Below are 14,992 nucleotides of genomic sequence, written 5' to 3'. Positions count from 1 at the left end.
GTTATATTTTCCTACATTCCATATCATATTTCCACAAACGTCATAGTGTTTCATTTCAAATGGTACCAAGAATATGCATATCCTTGCTTCAGGGCCTGAGCTACAGGCAGTTAGATTTGGATATGTCATTTTAGGCGAAATTTGAAGTAAAGGGGCTAACCCTAAGAAGTCTCCAAAACACAACATAATGATGTCTTTTCAATGTAGTCGCTTTAACTACCAGTTAATCCAATAGCAAATGTAAGATATGTGTTTCAAATCACCCTTAGAAGTGCTCAAAGTAATATGGTACAGTACTGTAAATTACAGTACAGTTTTCACATTAGGCAATACACTCATCCCAACAAAATTGACAGAAAATCTATCATTTCCATAATACAGTACTGTATATATCCAATGTGTAATCAAAGGTGTGATCAATGAAGACATCCTCTACAAAATAAGTATACTATCTTGTAATCAAATGTAAGAATTTATTTTTTTATTTTTTTAAACAATGTTTAGCACACATTAATTTGCATCAAGCCTGTCTTGAGCATTTGCCCATAGATTCTCATCCACATCACAGTCAATGTCCTCATTGTTCATGCACCTTGAGAAAAACCTTTTGCCATGGCGAATCCAAGCTTGACATTGGTCGGCGTTGATGTTGTCGCATGCCTCATCCATGGAAGGAGGGTGGCACACCAAATCATCTTAATAAGAGATTGCTACGCACACAGAAATGTTTCCCCCACATTGTGCAGGCACTTGGAGGGTTGCCTGTTGGCCTATGAGCGGGTTTCCATGTATTTGATAACATTCCATTTACTCCGTTCCATACATAATTATGAACTGTACATTATGAACACAGCAGCCTCCTGTGCCTTAGACACCCTTGGAGAATGGGGTCAAAGCTAGGGACCAGCCATTATTTGATGGTGACACAGGATGCGCAATATAAACACTCCACCCCTTTTGTTATCAACCAGCCAATCAAATCTTAGTAATTTTGCATTATTTCGAGAAGCCCTCCCTTAACAAGAAACTTCGTTAAATTTCTGTGTTTCTTTCAATATACAGTCACTTAAATGCATGCGATTTTCATTGTAGGAAACATACATTCCTTATACTAAATAATACGGTTGCTTTTACCACAACATTTTGTCACCGACACTGAAACATTTATGTACACCCTCAGGTGTATATAGGCACTGCGAACTCTCATTCGAATGCCCGGATGAGCCTCGGTGGTCCGGGGTGCAGGCTTCAAACCTGTAGCTGCTTAGCGGCAGAGTGGTTCAATTCCACCTTTCGGGCGTCATTTCTCATCATTCAAATGTATGGACTTTGATCACCAACAACGTTTGTTCGAATTCGCTGATATTATATACTACGCAGCAAAATAAACGTAATTGTGTTTTTAGAGGTAAATATAAGTAAAAAAGTGTGGATGGGCTGCCTACATCCTACCAAATTTTAAGAGATAAGTGCACACATTCCCTCCCCCACGTTGTCCAGGCCCTTGGACAACACGCTTCTGCCCACAGTCCTGAGTTTTGGCCAGGTTGAACCAGCATCAAGCACCATCACTCTCTAAAAATATATTTTGGTTAGTTATTTTTATAGTAGAGTTCCAATATGATATTGTGAAGTAAGTTGCATAGCATGTGCATCAAATAGTAACAGTAATACACTATATAGTGCTGTACCTGAACATACTCGGACCCCAGTTGTTCCACCCGGGTCGTTGTTTCTCTCAAAAGGCACCAGAAAAAAACGTGTTTCATAGATACCCGGTGCCTCTTCAAAAGGCGGTTGTTGCTGTCAACGTTCTCCTCAATAGGCCAGCGTAATTTCCGACAGCCGTATGTCATTCCTGGCTTTCACCGTTTCCACCACTGCCCACAACTGCTGGTCGGTCAGCACACGGCCACCACCATGTGGTCTTCTGTCAATTCTGAGGGTAAAACAGGGTCAATAGATCATATTGATCATAATGTCAGAATACTGTAACATGTTTTGCGAATTTACATGTGTTAGAATGTAATTTACTGTAAATGTAATAGTAAAGTATTGATATGTAGGCTGAGTGCATTTTTAAAAAAGTATATAGTTCTGTCCTTGAGCTTTTTCTTGTCTATCGATGTTCTTTATTATGTTCTTTATTATGTCACATATAGTACATATCCTGAAGACTGGTTTTCTTGGCGAAATGTTCTTGTGATCGAATTGGCAGTTGATCTTCTCAGATTGGGGTGAATTTATCAGGCAGCCTTTGCCATGGTAAGGCCGGTGTATACCACATGGTCACCTACAACTGGTCACCAACAACGGCCCAGACTTCATTAGACACAACAGTTCCCTGCCGTCTGTCTCCCTCCCTCTGATGTCCACATCTTTGATGGGGCCCATGCCCACCTCTTTGACCTCTTTGATGGGGCCCATGCCCACCTCTCTGACCTCTTTGATGGGACCCATGCCCACCTCTCTGACCTCTTTTCTGTGGCCCATGCCCACCTATTTGACTTCTTTGATGGGGCCCATGCCCACCTCTTTGACCTCTTTGATGGAGCCCATGCCCACCTCTTTGACTTCTTTGATGGGGCCCATACCCACCTCTTTGACCTCTTTGATGTGGCACATGCCCACCTCTTTTACTTTTTTGATGGGGCCCATGCCCACCTCTTTGACCTCTTTGATGGGGCTCATTCCCACCTCTTTGACGGACCCCTTGTCCACAAGCTATTTGATTTCTTCCTCTCCCTTGCTGTCTATCCTGCTCCATATTGAAATCAATTAGCAATAACAAGTAGTCATTATGCATGGTTATCATGTATCATACATGTCATTTTAAATGTTTATACTTTAAACACATTTTATTTCTGTAGTTCTCAAAATCCATTAAGCGTAGATGGATTAAATGATGGTCAAAAGTATTTAAGCAAGGGCCTGGACAACGTGGGGGGAGGGAATGTGTGCACTTATCTCTTAAAATTTGGTAGGATGTAGGCGGCCCATCCACAATTTTTTACTTATATTTACCTCTAAAAACACAATTACGTTTCTACGTAGTATATAATATCAGCGAATTCGTACAAACATTGTTGGTGATCAAAGTCCATACATTTGAATGATGAGAAATGACGCCCGAAAGGTGGAATTGAACCACTCTGCCGCTAAGCAGCTACAGGTTTGAAGCCTGCACCCCGGACCACCGAGGATCATCCGGGCATTCGAATGAGAGTTCGCAGTGCCTATATACACCTGAGGGTGTACATAAATGTTTCAGTGTCGGTGACAAAATGTTGTGGTAAAAGCAACGGTATTTAGTATAAGGAATGTATGTTTTTCTACAATGAAAATCGCAAGCACTTTAGTGACTGTATATTGAAAGAAACACAGAAATTTAACGAAGTTTCTTGTTAAGGGAGGGCTTTTCAAAATAATGCAAAATTACTAAGATTTGATTGGCTGGTTGATAACAAAAGGGGTGGAGTGTTTATATTGCGCATCCTGTGTCACCATCAAATAATGGCTGGTCCCTAGCTTTGACCCCATTCTCCAAGGGTGTCTAAGGCACAGGAGGCTGCTGTGTTCATAATGTACAGTTCATAATTATGTATGGAACGGAGTAAATGGAATGTTATCAAATACATGGAAACCCGCTCATAGGCCAACAGGCAACCCTCCAAGTGCCTGCACAATGTGGGGGAAACATTTCTGTGTGCGTAGCTATCTCTTATTAAGATGGTTTGGTGTGCCACCCTCCTTCCATGGATGAGGCATGCGACAACATCTACGCAGACCAATGTCAAGCTTGGATTCGCCATGGCAAAAGGTTTTTCTCAAGGTGCATGAACAATGAGGACATTGACTGTGATGTGGATGAGAATCTATGGGCAAATGCTCAAGACAGGCTTGATGCAAATTAATGTGTGCTAAACATTGTTTAAAAAAAAATAAAAAAATAAATTCTTACATTTGATTACAAGATAGTATACTTATTTTGTAGAGGATGTCTTCATTGATCACACCTTTGATTACACATTGGATATATACAGTACTGTATTATGGAAATGATAGATTTTCTGTCAATTTTGTTGGGTAATATAAGTGTATTGCCTAATGTGAAAACTGTACTGTAATTTACAGTACTGTACCATATTACTTTGAGCACTTCTAAGGGTGATTTGAAACACATATCTTACATTTGCTATTGGATTAACTGGTAGTTAAAGCGACTACATTGAAAAGACATCATTATGTTGTGTTTTGGAGACTTCTTAGGGTTAGCCCCCTTTACTTCAAATTTCGCCTAAAATGACATATCCAAATCTAACTGCCTGTAGCTCAGGCCCTGAAGCAAGGATATGCATATTCTTGGTACCATTTGAAATGAAACACTATGACGTTTGTGGAAATATGATATGGAATGTAGGAAAATATAACACAATAGATCACCATCTTTGAAATGCAACAGAAAGGTCCCACATCGAGCCATCCCTCTGGTTGTAATTCCAATAGTGTCCACTGCTGCCAAGCAGTGTATGAGCAAAGTTGACGTATGAGCCAACTACATACCCAAGTATCTCGCTCACTAGCTTTAAGCACCAGCTGTCAGAGCAGCTCACAGATCATTGCACCTGCACATAGCCCATCTATAAATAGCCCAAACAACTACCTCTTCCCCTACTGTATTTATTTATTGTGCTCCTTTGCAACCCAGTAGTTCTACTTTGCACACTCATCTACTGTCAAATCTACCATTCCAGTTTTTTAATTGCTATATTGTATTTACTTTGCCACCATGGCCTATTTATTACCTTTACCTCCCTTATCTCACATAATTTGCTCACATTGTATATATACTTATTTTTCTACTGTATTATTGACTGTATGTTTGTTTTACTCCATGTGTAACTCTATGTTGTTATATGTGTCGAACTGCTTTGCTTTATCTTGGCCAGGCCGCAGTTGTAAATGAGAACTTGTTCTCAACTTGCCTAAATAAAGGTGAAAAAATAAATAAATAAATAAATAAAATTGTATTAGGCATTCTAAACGACTATAGGAAATGACTATTGGGAAAAACAACTGGCTCTGTAGATACAAAGAACAGAGCTTTTAAACCCTACTGGGAAGGGAGGGGGTTGTAAGCCTACCGGGAAGGAAGGGAGCTCTGACCCTACCAGGAAGGATGGGAAATGGACAACTTGGTCAGGGGAAACATCAGGGGTGACTTCTGGCAGGTCCCCTGAGGCAGTGTCTGGAGGTTGCAGAACCCTCGGACCGGAAATAGCACGGTTCTTGCAGGTGGGGCTCCAGGCTTGGGACCGGCAGGTCTCACCTGGCTGTGACTGGAGAGGCCTGAACGTCTGGGCTGTACTTGACGTCCGCTGTATACTGATTGGTTTGGTTCTGTCCTCTATCGTGCTGTCTGGTTAGAACATGATGTTGATGCCCATCACTGTGCTCTTGATAGTCACCACCACACAGTTTCCTTTGAAGATGTTCATATGATTTTGGTCATCCGAATTACTTGGAATCTTATTGTTGTGGGAATTTAGATACACGCACAACATTCAAACAATCAGGTTACTGTCGACAATAAAAGGTCCTCAGAAACATGTGACTTCTCCCCTTGGATGGTAATAACACTCAGAACTGAGTGGGCGGGTGCAGTGTCCAGATGCACATTTCCAACCGCTCTGATTGGTTGGTAATGGCAGGGCTATAATGGGCGGGGGATAACTTAGGTAGGCTGAGCAGCAAAACTAACAGGACTTAAGGGAAGCTGAAGGGACTGTGAGGGGAAGTTAGGTCGAGAGGGGAGGAGCAGGACGGCCTTTTTTACACCCACACTAATTCCCGCGGCTAATGGAGGCACAGAGACTCACATCAATACCTTTGTCAGATAACACTGTTAATTAAACAAATAGTTGATGCCATTGCTAGCAATCTACCGGGCTTATGCTGTCCAAATGGATGTTAGCTGTGAGGGCCAAGGTGCACGTACACGCTATACATGTCGGAGGATGCTATTCACAGGGACATATTGTTCTGTCTCTCGATTATTGTTATTTTGTGTATGAGAATAACTCACGGCGAAGAGTGAAGGCATAATCCTTTACTCAGGTATTTTGTGTTACAGGTCACGACATCCTCATCAGACACTCGTAATGCACCTGTTAATATATCCTAGATATGTGCCCCACCAGCGTCATCTTTGGGTTGGCAATTATGCCCATTAGCTTAACATCAAGTATGAAATGGCACAGGGGATGTTCTGTGTGCTGTGTGGCTATATTGACGAAAACAGATTCCATGGGATCGAATGGTGGGCTTTTGCACAGATGGGTATGGAAAGGAGAAGAAAATCATGTGTACAAAAATTACATTTGACACTTGAAAAAAGCAAGTGAAAAAATATAATTATCAAGTATTCAAATCACCCGTAAACACACACTGGATAAGTGAAAAAAACACATGTAAAGAAAAGGACATTTGACACTTGATAATGATAAAATTATAATTATTGTTCCAGGTAAGACGGTTTGCTCATTTTCGCTTTCCATATTTGGGACCTACTTCCCAGTCCATTTGACTGTGATCCTGGCTCAGTTGACTTGCCGGTAAGTGAAATTGAACAGTTGATCGAGCTGTCATGTGGCAGAATGACACATGGAGAAGATGGAGAAGCTTTGGTTCCTGCCGTCTCCCTCTGAGAACTAATACCGCTCAAGCAACTTGGAACTCGGAACTGAGAACTCGGAAATCTCCAACTTCTGACTTCAGTGCGTTCAACACTAGCTCCGACTTAAACAATCCATTTGAACAGTCATCCAACTCGGAATGTCAACTCGAGAACTCGTGCCTCTTTCTAGAGCTCCGACTTTCCGACCAGGAGATCACTGACGTATTTGTCCGAGTTCGCAGCTCTCTTGAAAGCACCGTAAAACTCATGGTACTCTTCACAAGCTCATATCTGTGTGAAGCTGGATTCAGTACTCTCGTCTGCATTAAAACCAAATATCGAAAAGTCGGAGCTGTAGAAAGAAGCCAGAGTTGGAATTCCGTGTTGGACGACATTCAAAACGATTTTTCCCAGTCGGAGCAGATTTTTTTCCTGAGCTCCCAGTTATTTTGAACACACTGATGTCGGAAGTAGGAGATTTCTAAGTTCCCACTTCCCAGTTGTTTTGAACGCGGCATAAGATGCCCCAAAGCTACATGCATCAAGCACACCCGTCTCATTAGTGTTGGTGAGATAAGAGACATTATGTCAGACTAGATTGCAATTGACTGTCATAGTCCCACATTAAAAGTATGTGATGGTGAGTTGAGAAGGCAATCAGAAATACGGTTAGAATGTTTTTCAATTAACTACCATAGCCCCAAATAAAAAAGTTGGTTGTTAGTTTGTATATATGAATATGTATACATGATCCTGAAATATCATTTGGATTGCTTTTTTACAGTCGTGTGTCTATCTTCACCGAAAGTGCTGGAATAAAATTATTTATGAAATTCTGCTTCCTTTGTGCACAAAACATGCTTGAAATGAATGAACCCATAAATAAGAGTCCTGCTTTTCCTACCATAGAGAAGCTGATTACATCGCCGACTGTAATGCATTTTGTCATAATTTCTCTTTATAATGGGCAATTCTACCCTCAGTGTCCTGCCAACCATATAAAGTAAATAGGCCCAAAAATACAGCATTTTACCTAAGACACCTCATTACAGAGATAATAAGATAAGATAATTAGGTGGGTGCTTACATTTGTCCTATTTCACACATGTAAAAGTGCATGTGTGAATTGGAAATTTATTTTTTGGGGATATTCCACTCCCCCTGAAACCACAGGAGGTTGGTGACACCTTAATTGGGGAGGGCGGGCTCGTGGTAACGGCTGAAGCGGAATCAGGGAAATGGTATCAAATAAATCAAACACATGGTTTCCATGTATTTGATAACATTCCATGTACTCCGCTGCATACATGATTATGAGCTGTACTGTTCTCAGCAGTCTCCTGTGCCTTAGACACACTCTGAGAATGGGGTCAGAGCCAGGGACCAGCCATTATTTGATGGTGACCCTGGATACACACTATAAAAACTCCACCATTTTGTTATCAACCAGCCAATCAAATCTTAGCAATTTTGCATTCTTTCGAAAAATCCTCCCTTAACAACATACTTTATTTCTGTGTTTCTTTCATTATACAGTCACTAAAATGCCTGCGATTTTCATTGTAGAAAAACATACATTCCTTATACTAAACAATACGGTTGCTTTTACCACAACATTTTGTCACCGACACTGAAACATTTATGTACACCCTCAGGTGTATATAGGCACTGCGAACTCTCATTCAAATGCCCGGATGATCCTCGGTGGTCCGGGGTGCAGGCTTCAAACCTGTAGCTGCTTAGCGGCAGAGTGGTTCAATTCCACCTTTCGGGCGTCATTTCTCATCATTCAAATGTATGGACTTTGATCACCAACAACGTTTGTACGAATTCGCTGATATTATATACTACGCAGCAACGTAGAGACGTAATTGTGTTTTTAGAGGTAAATATAAGTAAAACATTGTGGATGGGCCGCCTACATCCTACCAAATTTTAAGAGATAAGTGCACACTTTCCCTCCCCCCACGTTGTCCAGGCCCTTGCTTAAATACTTTTGACCATCATTTAATCCATCTGCGCTTAATGGATTTTGAGAACTACAGAAATAAAATGTGTTTAAAGTATAAACATTTAAAATGACATGTATGATACATGATAACCATGCATAATGACTACTTGTTATTGCTAATTGATTTCAATATGGAGCAGGATAGACAGCAAGGGAGAGGAAGAAATCAAATAGCTTGTGGACAAGGGGTCCGTCAAAGAGGTGGGAATGAGCCCCATCAAAGAGGTCAAAGAGGTGGGCATGGGCCCCATCAAAAAAGTAAAAGAGGTGGGCATGTGCCCCATCAAAGAGGTCAAAGAGGTGGGTATGGGCCCCATCAAAGAAGTCAAAGAGGTGGGCATGGGCTCCATCAAAGAGGTCAAAGAGGTGGGCATGGGCCCCATCAAAGAAGTCAAATAGGTGGGCATGGGCCACAGAAAAGAGGTCAGAGAGGTGGGCATGGGCCCCATCAAAGAGGTAAGAGAGGTGGGCATGGGCCCCATCAAAGAGGTCAAAGAGGTGGGCATGGGCCCCATCAAAGATGTGGACATCAGAGGGAGGGGAGACAGACGGCAGGGAACTGTTGTGTCTAATGAAGTCTGGGCCGTTGTTGGTGACCAGTTGTTGGTGACCATGTGGTATACACCGGCCTTACCATGGCAGAGGCTGCCTGATAAATTCACCCCAATCTGAGAAGATCAACTGCCAATTCGATCACAAGAACATTTCGCCAAGAAAACCAGTCTTCAGGATATGTACTATACTTTTTGGGGGGGGTATTTTATTAGAGTCCCCATTAGCTGTTGCAAAAGCAGCAGCTATTCTTCCTGGGGTCCACACAAAACATGAAACATTACAAAGAATGACATAATAAAGAACATCGATAGACAAGAAAAAGCTCAAGGACAGAACTATATACTTTTTTTAAAACGCACTCAGCCTACATATCAATACTTTACTATTACATTTACAGTAAATTACATTCTAACACATGTAAATTCGCAAAACATGTTACAGTATTCTGACATTATGATCAGTATGATCTATTGACCCTGTTTTACCCTCAGAATTGACAGAAGACCACATGGTGGTGGCCGTGTGCTGACCGACCAGCAGTTGTGGGCAGTGGTGGAAACGGTGAAAGCCAGGAATGACATACGGCTGTCGGAAATTACGCTGGCCTATTGAGGAGAACGTTGACAGCAACAACCGCCTTTTGAAGAGGCACCGGGTATCTATGAAACACGTTTTTTTTCTGGTGCCTTTTGAGAGAAACAACGACCGGGTGGAACAACTGGGGTCCGAGTATGTTCAGGTACAGCACTATATAGTGTATTACTGTTACTATTTGATGCACATGCTATGCAACTTACTTCACAATATCATATTGGAACTCTACTATAAAAATAACTAACCAAAATATATTTTTAGAGAGTGATGGTGCTTGATGCTGGTTCAACCTGGCCAAAACTCAGGACTGTGGGCAGAAGCGTGTTGTCCAAGGGCCTGGACAACGTGGGGGGAGGGAATGTGTGCACTTATCTCTTAATATTTGGTAGGATGTAGGCAGCCCATCCACACTTTTTTACTTATATTTACCTCTAAAAACACAATTACGTTTATTTTGCTGCGTAGTATATAATATCAGCGAATTCGAACAAACGTTGTTGGTGATCAAAGTCCATACATTTGAATGATGAGAAATGACGCCCGAAAGGTGGAATTGAACCACTCTGCCGCTAAGCAGCTACAGGTTTGAAGCCTGCACCCCGGACCACCGAGGCTCATCCGGGCATCCGAATGAGAGTTTGCAGTGCCTATATACACCTGAGGGTGTACATAAATGTTTCAGTGTCGGTGACAAAATGTTGTGGTAAAAGCAACCGTATTATTTAGTATAAGGAATGTATGTTTTTCTACAATGAAAATCGCAAGCATTTTAGTGGCTGTATATTGAAAGAAACACAGAAATTTAACGAAGTTACTTGTTAAGGGAGGGCTTTTCAAAATAATGCAAAATTACTAAGATTTGATTGGCTGGTTGATAACAAAAGGGGTGGAGTGTTTATATTGCGCATCCTGTGTCACCATCAAATAATGGCTGGTCCCTAGCTTTGACCCCATTCTCCAAGGGTGTCTAAGGCACAGGAGGCTGCTGTGTTCATAATGTACAGTTCATAATTATGTATGGAACGGAGTAAATGGAATGTTATCAAATACATGGAAACCCGCTCATAGGCCAACAGGCAACCCTCCAAGTGCCTGCACAATGTGGGGAAACATTTCTGTGTGCGTAGCTATCTCTTATTAAGATGGTTTGGTGTGCCACCCTCCTTCCATGGATGAGGCATGCGACAACATCAACGCAGACCAATGTCAAGCTTGGATTCGCCATGGCAAAAGGTTTTTCTCAAGGTGCATGAACAATGAGGACATTGACTGTGATGTGGATGAGAATCTATGGGCAAATGCTCAAGACAGGCTTGATGCAAATTAATGTGTGCTAAACATTGTTTAAAAAAATAAAAAAATAAATTCTTACATTTGATTACAAGATAGTATACTTATTTTGTAGAGGATGTCTTCATTGATCACACCTTTGATTACACATTGGATATATACAGTACTGTATTATGGAAATGATAGATTTTCTGTCAATTTTGTTGGGTAATATAAGTGTATTGCCTAATGTGAAAACTGTACTGTAATTTACAGTACTGTACCATATTACTTTGAGCACTTCTAAGGGTGATTTGAAACACATATCTTACATTTGCTATTGGATTAACTGGTAGTTAAAGCGACTACATTGAAAAGACATCATTATGTTGTGTTTTGGAGACTTCTTAGGGTTAGCCCCCTTTACTTCAAATTTCGCCTAAAATGACATATCCAAATCTAACTGCCTGTAGCTCAGGCCCTGAAGCAAGGATATGCATATTCTTGGTACCATTTGAAATGAAACACTATGACGTTTGTGGAAATATGATATGGAATGTAGGAAAATATAACACAATAGATCACCATCTTTGAAATGCAACAGAAAGGTCCCACATCGAGCCATCCCTCTGGTTGTAATTCCAATAGTGTCCACAAGATGGCAGCAGTGTATGAGCAAAGTTGACGTATGAGCCAACTACATACCCAGGTATCTCGCTCACTAGCTTTAAGCACCAGCTGTCAGAGCAGCTCACAGATCATTGCACCTGCACATAGCCCATCTATAAATAGCCCAAACAACTACCCCTTCCCCTACTGTATTTATTTATTGTGCTCCTTTGCAACCCAGTAGTTCTACTTTGCACACTCATCTACTGTCAAATCTACCATTCCAGTGTTTTAATTGCTATATTGTATTTACTTTGCCACCATGGCCTATTTATTACCTTGACCTCCCTTATCTCACATAATTTGCTCACATTGTATATATACTTATTTTTCTACTGTATTATTGACTGTATGTTTGTTTTACTCCATGTGTAACTCTATGTTGTTATATGTGTCGAACTGCTTTGCTTTATCTTGGCCAGGGCGCAGTTGTAAATGAGAACTTGTTCTCAACTTGCCTAAATAAAGGTGAAAAAATAAATAAATAAATAAATAAAATTGTATTAGGCATTCTAAACGACTATAGGAAATGACTATTGGGAAAAACAACTGGCTCTGTAGATACAAAGAACAGAGCTTTTAAACCCTACTGGGAAGGGAGGGGGTTGTAAAGCCTACCGGGAAGGAAGGGAGCTCTGACCCTACCAGGAAGGATGGGAAATGGACAACTTGGTCAGGGGAAACATCAGGGGTGACTTCTGGCAGGTCCCCTGAGGCAGTGTCTGGAGGTTGCAGAACCCTCGGACCGGAAATAGCACGGTTCTTGCAGGTGGGGCTCCAGGCTTGGGACCGGCAGGTCTCACCTGGCTGTGACTGGAGAGGCCTGAACGTCTGGGCTGTACTTGACGTCCGCTGTATACTGATTGGTTTGGTTCTGTCCTCTATCGTGCTGTCTGGTTAGAACATGATGTTGATGCCCATCACTGTGCTCTTGATAGTCACCACCACACAGTTTCCTTTGAAGATGTTCATATGATTTTGGTCATCCGAATTACTTGGAATCTTATTGTTGTGGGAATTTAGATACACGCACAACATTCAAACAATCAGGTTACTGTCGACAATAAAAGGTCCTCAGAAACATGTGACTTCTCCCTTTGGATGGTAATAACACTCAGAACTGAGTGGGCGGGTGCAGTGTCCAGATGCACATTTCCAACCGCTCTGATTGGTTGGTAATGGCAGGGCTATAATGGGCGGGGGATAACTTAGGTAGGCTGAGCAGCAAAACTAACAGGACTTAAGGGAAGCTGAAGGGACTGTGAGGGGAAGTTAGGTCGAGAGGGGAGGAGCAGGACGGCCTTTTTTACACCCACACTAATTCCCGCGGCTAATGGAGGCACAGAGACTCACATCAATACCTTTGTCAGATAACACTGTTAATTAAACAAATAGTTGATGCCATTGCTAGCAATCTACCGGGCTTATGCTGTCCAAATGGATGTTAGCTGTGAGGGCCAAGGTGCACGTACACGCTATACATGTCGGAGGATGCTATTCACAGGGACATATTGTTCTGTCTCTCGATTATTGTTATTTTGTGTATGAGAATAACTCACGGCGAAGAGTGAAGGCATAATCCTTTACTCAGGTATTTCGTGTTACAGGTCACAACATCCTCATCAGACACTCGTAATGCACCTGTTAATATATCCTAGATATGTGCCCCACCAGCGTCATCTTTGGGTTGGCAATTATGCCCATTAGCTTAACATCAAGCATGAAATGGCACAGGGGATGTTCTGTGTGCTGTGTGGCTATATTGACGAAAACAGATTCCATGGGATCAAATGGTGGGCTTTTGCCCAGATGGGTATGGAAAGGAGAAGAAAATCATGTGTACAAAAAATTACATTTGACACTTGAAAAAAGCAAGTGAAAAAATATATTTATCAAGTATTCAAATCACCCGTAAACACACACTGGATAAGTGAAAAAAAAACACATGTAAAGAAAAGGACATTTGACACTTGATAATGATAAAATTATAATTACAATTGCTAAGACGTGTTCCAGGTAAGACGGTTTGCTCATTTTCGCTTTCCATATTTGGGACCTACTTCCCAGTCCATTTGACTGTGATCCTGGCTCAGTTGACTTGCCGGTAAGTGAAATTGAACAGTTGATCGAGCTGTCATGTGGCAGAATGACACATGGAGAAGATGGAGAAGCTTTGGTTCCTGCCGTCTCCCTCTGAGAACTAATACCGATTCGAAGCAACTTGGAACTCGGAACTGAGAACTCGGAAATCTCCAACTTCTGACTTCAGTGCGTTCAACACTAGCTCCGACTTAAACAATCCATTTGAACAGTCATCCAACTCGGAATGCCAACTCGAGAACTCGTGCCTCTTTCTAGAGCTCCGACTTTCCGACCAGGAGATCACTGACGTATTTGTCCGAGTTCGCAGCTCTCTTGAAAGCACCGTAAAACTCATGGTACTCTTCACAAGCTCATATCTGTGTGAAGCTGGATTCAGTACTCTCGTCTGCATTAAAACCAAATATCGATCCAGGTTGGATGTGACAGCAGAGATGAGGTGTGCGATGTCAACCACGCCCCCTGACTTTAATGCAGGATTCAAAACAATTGGGAACTAGGTTGAATCCTGACGTCGGTGATCTTCATGTCGGAAAGTCGGAGCTGTAGAAAGAAGCCCGAGTTGGAATTCCGTGTTGGACGACATTCAAAACGATTTTTCCCAGTCTGAGCAAAATTTTTTCCCGAGCTCCCAGTTATTTTGAACACACTGATGTCAGAAGTAGGAGATTTCTAAGTTCCCACTTCCCAGTTGTTTTGAACGCGGCATAAGATGCCCCAAAGCTACATGCATCAAGCACACCCGTCTCATTAGTGTTGGTGAGATAAGAGACATTATGTCAGACTAGATTGCAATTGACTGCCATAGTCCCACATTAAAAGTATGTGATGGTGAGTTGAGAAGGCAATCAGAAATACGGTTAGAATGTTTTTCAATTAACTACCATAGCCCCAAATAAAAAAGTTGGTTGTTAATTGGTTGTTAGTTTGTATATATGAATATGTATACATGATCCTGAAATATCATTTGGATTGCTTTTTTACAGTCGTGTGTCTATCTTCACCGAAAGTGCTGGAATAAAATTATTTATGAAATTCTGCTTCCTTTGTGCACAAAACATGCTTGAAATGAATGAACCCATAAATAAGAGTCCTGCTCTTCCTACCATAGAGAAGCT

At 41.6% G+C, this 14,992-nt stretch overlaps 4 non-coding genes across 4 annotated transcripts; 2 read left to right on the top strand and 2 right to left on the bottom strand.

The window, feature by feature from the left end:
* The first annotated feature begins 1,213 nt into the window (after positions 1-1,213).
* trnastop-uca (transfer RNA opal suppressor (anticodon UCA)) lies at positions 1,214-1,300 on the top strand. Its single transcript has one exon. It is a non-coding gene; the product is annotated as a tRNA-Sec (tRNA).
* Positions 1,301-3,126: 1,826 nt separating this feature from the next.
* Positions 3,127-3,213, bottom strand: trnastop-uca (transfer RNA opal suppressor (anticodon UCA)). Its single transcript has one exon. It is a non-coding gene; the product is annotated as a tRNA-Sec (tRNA).
* A 5,151-nt stretch (positions 3,214-8,364) lies between these two features.
* trnastop-uca (transfer RNA opal suppressor (anticodon UCA)) lies at positions 8,365-8,451 on the top strand. Its single transcript has one exon. It is a non-coding gene; the product is annotated as a tRNA-Sec (tRNA).
* A 1,922-nt stretch (positions 8,452-10,373) lies between these two features.
* trnastop-uca (transfer RNA opal suppressor (anticodon UCA)) lies at positions 10,374-10,460 on the bottom strand. The gene has a single exon. It is a non-coding gene; the product is annotated as a tRNA-Sec (tRNA).
* Between the last annotated feature and the right edge of the window lie 4,532 nt (positions 10,461-14,992).

The sequence above is a fragment of the Oncorhynchus masou genome, chromosome 9 (genome assembly GCF_036934945.1).
Source record: "Oncorhynchus masou masou isolate Uvic2021 chromosome 9, UVic_Omas_1.1, whole genome shotgun sequence".
Lineage (NCBI taxonomy): Eukaryota > Metazoa > Chordata > Actinopteri > Salmoniformes > Salmonidae > Oncorhynchus > Oncorhynchus masou.
The sequence above is the reverse complement of the archived record's forward strand: the minus strand, read 5'-3'. Positions and strand labels throughout refer to the sequence as shown.